Source organism: Euprymna scolopes, chromosome 11 (assembly GCF_053919585.1).
Source record: "Euprymna scolopes isolate OS-2025 chromosome 11, ASM5391958v1, whole genome shotgun sequence".
Lineage (NCBI taxonomy): Eukaryota > Metazoa > Mollusca > Cephalopoda > Sepiida > Sepiolidae > Euprymna > Euprymna scolopes.
This window is the reverse complement of record NC_136492.1, coordinates 107222509-107229344: the sequence shown is the minus strand read 5'-3', so window position 1 is coordinate 107229344 and position 6836 is coordinate 107222509.

Sequence of the window (6836 nt, the reverse complement as noted above, 5' to 3'; positions counted from 1 at the left end):
AAAATTATTCTAACCAAGATTTCTTTTAAGTTATTACAAAAAATCCACATGTTGGAAGACCAGAAAGCCTATCAGATTTAAATGGGAAGGTAAATTTGAATTAATGTTCTATTCCACAAATGAAAAAAATGTGGTACAAAACTTTTTGAGTTAAAAAAAAAAAAAATAGGAGGCTTTACTTTTGGAAGAACCCTTGTAAGTTACCGTAAGTATCAGTTTTTAGCAATGTAGCCATTTTTATTTATTCAGAAAAAGTAAGGTCTATAATGTAAACAAAAGTGTGTGCTAGCCTTTTCTAGTCTCACACAAAAACACATGTTCACATCTCAAGCTATATTACTGGTCATATACATACGCACACACAAACATACGCGCCACATCCACACACGTACATATATTCACGTTCGCATATATATATACAATCACATTCACGTGTATACACACACACGCTAACGCACACACATGTACTTCACATATACGCGCACACGTATGCACACATGGGCAACGTCACTTCCCCTTTCAAAGGAAATCCACACATGCGCAAAAAACCACCGGAAACAACTATAAAAGCAAGAGCAATAAGCAGCATCTTTCTTTTCGGACCAGCTTCCGAGGTGAGTGGTCTACGGACCAGCCGCCGCCGTTTCGGTAGGCGTGCCTCACGCCACTTGCTACTATGTGGGACAAAAATCTAACAGACCGTACGTACACTTTATACGCTTTCTTTCTCCATGAACTGGATTGACATTCTCACTCTTTCTCTCTCTATATATACAACTTGTCCGTGAGAATACCTTCGCGTAGCTGACTGCTAACATGGCGCGCAGTTTAACTGATGTCAACCGTCTATCCTTTTCTTTGTCTACACGCTGGACTATCATTCCCATTTCACACTACATCACTCACTTCTCTTCCCACGCGCGAACAAACGATAGTGACCCGAACGTGAGATGGACACACATTTCCTTTTTCCTTCTATACTACCAGTCCCGCAACAAATGATGGTTACACCCACGCGGACATGCACACGTGTTATATCTAAAGCATTCATTCTTTCAACAGTAAATAAACGACACGTTTATCTTATCCAGCAATTGAGTTTTACTTTCCTTCATTCGATTCGTTTCATTATTTTCTTTTGTAACGGGATTAGGATTTATATATCCTAGTCCTCTACAAGTGTCTATTTTGTTCAGAAACGATATTTACAATAGCTTAAAAGAAATAACTTTTATTAAATATGAAATATTTTTTCTTTTAACACAAATACCAAAATTAAAAAAAATGCACATTGTACTCTTCTGATCTATGATAAAATAGATACTACACTTTGATTCGAAAGGCAATAAAATTAATTTCATATATATATATATATATATATATATATATATACACTAGCAAAAGTACCCGTCGTTGACTGGGTTTAAAAGCAGCCTACAGAAAATGGACTGTGATTTATGAAAGTATGATAGGTTATGAAAAGGAAGGGTTGTAAAGAGATAGCTTCGAATTTGGGGGTATCAAAACCAAAGCAAAATATGATGAAAGTAAAAATAAAATAAATAAACCCCATAATTTATTATACCATACCTGTTCACACTGAAACACTTATCACAATATTTGTGTGGATCTATATTAAAAAACCTTGTTAAACTTTGTGACATATATCCATTCTATGGAGGTCAGGCGCGAACAAACATCCCATAATTTTATTATACCATATTTCTTCAAACTGAAACATAATTATCAAAGTATACTTATGCAGAGATATGAAAAGCCTTTATTAAAGTTTGTGCCTATTTCCATTCTATGGAGGCCAGGTGCGAATGCAGACCCCAGAATTATATTATACCATCCCTATTTAAGTTAAAACATACTTATCAAAGTATTCTTATGTACATCTATATCAAAAACACTTGTAAACGTTTTTTTTTATTTTTTTATTTTTTATTTCGATACTTTGTAGACCAGGTGCGAATGCAGACCCCACAATTTTAATGAACCACCGTTCTGCCAGATCAAACATATCCATTCCTGTGTCTCGATACATCTATCATTATATGTAATCAGTTTTTTAAAATAGTCAACCATATAGGAGCCTATTCGTGACCACACACACACACACACACACACACACACACACACACACACATTTAGCTTTATATTATAATATGTATATATATATATATATATATATATATATATATATATATATATATATAGTTTTGTTGTTAATGAAATTATAATTTGATATTAAAACTTTGTGCGGATCTCTGAATAAAATAACTCCCAACCAGATGTAGATTCGTTGGCTGTTACATACAAAATGTACAAAAGCGTCTGCGCATCGGCTCCACGTACTTTTCCACTGGGAAAATGAAAAATAGTAGAAATTAATCTGATCAATGGGAAGTGTGCGTGCTTAATATAAAGTATGAACTGGCATGTTGTGGGAACTGGTTGGGAGAGATAAACAGTCGAGTTTGTAGCAGAAACAAATGGAACTTTTTTCTTTCTCTCTCCTAAGGAAATCGGACAGCTTCCGGTTTGAAGGAAAAAATTCCTTCTTACCGAAAGAGACGCCTAGCTGATCGGACCCTTTTCCTCGCTCTCTCTCCATCTCTGTGTTATTTTATCCGGTATCGACGATTCCCACTGGGAATAACTACCGTGATAGCACCAGGTGGGCAGAGTCCAGTTTTTACCCAGGAATAATATCTCCCTGTGAACATTCGCCTGAATAAACCTTTCCTTTGTTACACTTATTGAAGTTGTTGTGTTCGTTGTTTCAGAAGCTTGTGTTGAATTATTTATTTATTTTTTTAAATTCTTTTTACACAGTGGTCACCACTGATCAAGGCCTGGAAGCCACTCAGGGATAAGGGTTATTACAAGTAGATTATTTTCTTAGGTTGTGCCCCAAAAGCAAAAACCCTAAAAGTTTTGTGAATGGAGGATAGAAAAAAAAGAGGGACTAAGCAAGCAAGAAATGAACACAGCATCAAGCGAGAAAAAGATCCGCTTTTGGAGTTAATGCTGACAACACTTCTCTGCTGAGGCTTACCACAAAACCACCAAAAACTGAAGAAAAGATATTTCCCCGGCAGAAAAAGGAATAAGTTCTTTTAAAAACATCTGTCTTTAAATTCTTTCCTTTCTCTTTCCTGCCAAGTATAAAACCAGACTTTTTTAACATTCAAATTTTAACCAAACTTGTATCATGCATAATAGCTATCCAAACATACAATGTTCTTGTTGGTTTTGCTATTTTTGTATGTAGTTGTTATTGCATGTAACTAACAAAACCCATAACTTTACATTGCATTGTTTTGTGGCAGCAAAGTTTACCTTTTGGTGTCCAAAATGAAAATACTTGAACTCTTTTTGTGTAACTGAATTTGTGCATGCATCCACTTGCATTAGTAAAAACAATTAATAATTTTTTTACCAATCAAAGAATTTTCTGGATTTATGCGAAATTGTCCTTCTCGAGCCACCTCGACCTCATATATCCAGATATGTCTTAGTAAACATTTGAGCCAAAATTCACAATAGATCTAGGATTAACACTACCCCCGTCCACCTCTCTGTTACATATTGGAGCTGTTTTTATCTCGACTCACGCATGCACACAGTCACAAGCTTATGCATGCATAAATCAGTGAACACACAGACATACAACTCATTAACTCTTTTCACATTATCGTATGTTCATCAAAAACTAATGCATAAACATATTTATTGACATTTTTCTCACTGAGCTTTCTTTCTAATATGAAAACAAACGAATATTGACTTATTGATAACCTTTACTCAAATATAATTTGTATGCTTGAGTGAGAAAATTTTGATTACAATTTTTCGGCCCGTAAACAATTCACAACACTTAAATTATAAATTCAGACTTCTTTGATATCTCAACTAAAGAATCCATCTTTGTTTTACAAAGACCCTAAAAATATGACTACACATTCTCTGTTTGATATAAACTTCCATTTGAAACATATGTAAAAATATCTCTTTTGTGCATGTTTTTGGACTCATTATTTTGCTTGTGTTTATCATATAATATTTCTCTCGTTCTCCCACAATTATAAATTTAAAAACAATTATCACCAAAATTGTTTCCCTAAAATCAGCTCTTCTCAAAAATCTTCCCTCACATTGGAAAACCCTAAAAAGGGACCCTTCAAAGTTTTCTTTATCTATTTTCTAGCAGGGTTGGGTTGGAGGGTTTGTAGCAGTCACAAATAAGATTAAAGATCTATTTTCTCTCATGAATCAATGTCCATCCTTAGTGATTCGGCCAAACACGGACCAAGCAGTTGACCAGATGCATTGATTCCTTCTGTCCACTAAGGAACTTCTTTAACCCCTTTTGGAATCACGGTTAGCCAGCAGAGAGAACCTGGCAAGCATGGAAGACAGATCTCGATTCTCTTTCTGTCCTATCCTTGTCCACTGGACTCTCTAGCATAGACGATCTTCACTGAAGATAACTGCTGGCTGACCTGTACCTACTAAAGAACTTTACACTCCGCCCTTTTCTCACCTGGACACAGTCCAACTTTTGACCACTTAAATAAACTTTTCATTGTTTTGTTTCATTCTGTGCTACATGTTCAACTATTAATTAATTTATAGGGATGTAAACTCTAAACTATTGTATCCCTAAAAGGTAATAGCATGTGCAAAAGTACAGTAAAGGCATTTTACATTTTTTTTACCTTTAATAATAGGTTTGAGTGGCTGTAAGTTATGATTAGGTAAGGGTTAGGTTTAGGATCATCTTAGATATTCAAGAAAATAATTTGTTATTTTGGTATAATAATTTTTGTCAAAAAAAAAAAAAATTATTGGAATGTCATATACGGTTTACATCCTAATTTTTTCCATGCATAAAACTTAAGTGAGTTGTTGGATACAATGGTTTTTCGTATAATGTTTCTATCATTTATAACCCTTACAATCTGTTTTACCATAGAAATTTTCGGTGCTTATTTAAAATTACACTTATAATTGAAAATTTTAAGAAAATGCAGAAAAGTCTTTATGATGTACATACCCATTACGGAACAAAAATGGCATATTCCAAAAAATCACATAATTTGATCAAGTATTTTTTTATTTAAGAAAATCAAATTTTACAATGAGCTGAATAGGACAAAATATAGATGCCATGTTTAAATTTTTTTCAAAATTCAAGGGCAACAATTTAATTCTGACTACAGAGATTTTTTTTGTAGTCAAAATTGAAAACTTTCTAATTGCTAAAAATCATAAACTTTAATTTTCTTAAATAAAAAAAAAACAACAAAAAACTACTTGATCAATTTTGTGATTTTTGGAATATAACATCTCTGTGCAATGCCAAGTAAGTTTACCATAAAGGTTTTTCTTTATTTTTGCTTTCCTAAATAAATGCAAGTCTAAATAAGCACCAATTTTTCTTGTCTGAAACACTGATTACTTCAGGTTTACCTGAAAAAGAGTCAACTAGTATAAGTTATTTCAAACCACTCTGCAAAAGTATGAGGCTCTTTCCAAAAATAAAGCCTCCTATTTTTTTTAAATCAAAAAGTTAAAGAGCTACAAAGTCAGGAGTGATACCATTAAAACGAGTGACCTTTTGTGCTACAGAATTTACTTTTCTACATAGTCACCACCAGTCTTAATGCACTTTTGCTAGGAAATCAATGAGACATCTCTGCTTCTGATGCACGTCTATGACAAGGTTTGATTTCTTAGAGTCTTACACCATCAATATCTGCAACAAAAAGATGAAACTTTCAGGTTATGAATTCATAAGTTCAGTCATCAAAACACTGTCATTTGCAATCCTCTCTAATCCATTTGGTCTGAATATAAAAATAGGAGGCATTACTTTTGGAATGGCTCTTGTATATATTAATATTAATAAAATGTCCACTCCAGTAATATATGCATAATCTATATGTGCATAACTCTATAGATCCACTTTTCTGGGACATGAATATAAATTAGTTTTTGTAAAATTTATTAGTTCTTTACATTTTTTTGTATCTTTTTTTTATATTCTTTGACATCTCATGAATATCCTGACCAACGAGTTCTAATTTTACCTTTTGTGTGGCTGCTATTTCACAGTCTACATCATCCTATACACTTTTTTTTATTGCTAAATTTTCTTTGTGTTTCTGGGAATCATCAGACTCCTATTACAAATCACTCCATTTTCTAGTACCATTTTTTGTAGAATCTTTCCACTTTAGAACAATTTTTGTAGAATTTTTTCGCCTTAGAATAATTTTTGTAGAATCTTTCCATCCTAGAACAATTTCTCCATGTCTTTTTCTTTCGTTCTAGATGTTATTCTACTTAATACCGGATCGTGTCTCATTTCAAAAGCCATTAGACAAAAGACAAAACATCAATTTCTACCCAATGTAAGAATGTATCTTCAAATTCTTCCTCCATTTTATCTTTTGATTCCTTGTAGAATCACAACGTTGATTGTATATCTACATATGGAATTGGATTTCTCTTTGACAAACTCTATATCAAAGTCAAATGCCATTAATTAATGGCAATGTTATTTTAGGAAATCATGTCCCAACAAAATATTGCAACATGATCAAACAAGATCCTCACTTTCATATTAGGGTAACTTTTCTCACCTACTATCAAGTTAACTGAGCAAGTGTTGTTAATTTTAGAAGCAAAAGATGAAGAGACCATACTAACAATTCTAGCCATAAAAGAGATTAGTAAGACAAAGTTGTTGTAGGATACGATCATTAATGACGTTTTCTATACTTCCTGTGTTATTTACTATATTTTTTTTTTGTATATATATA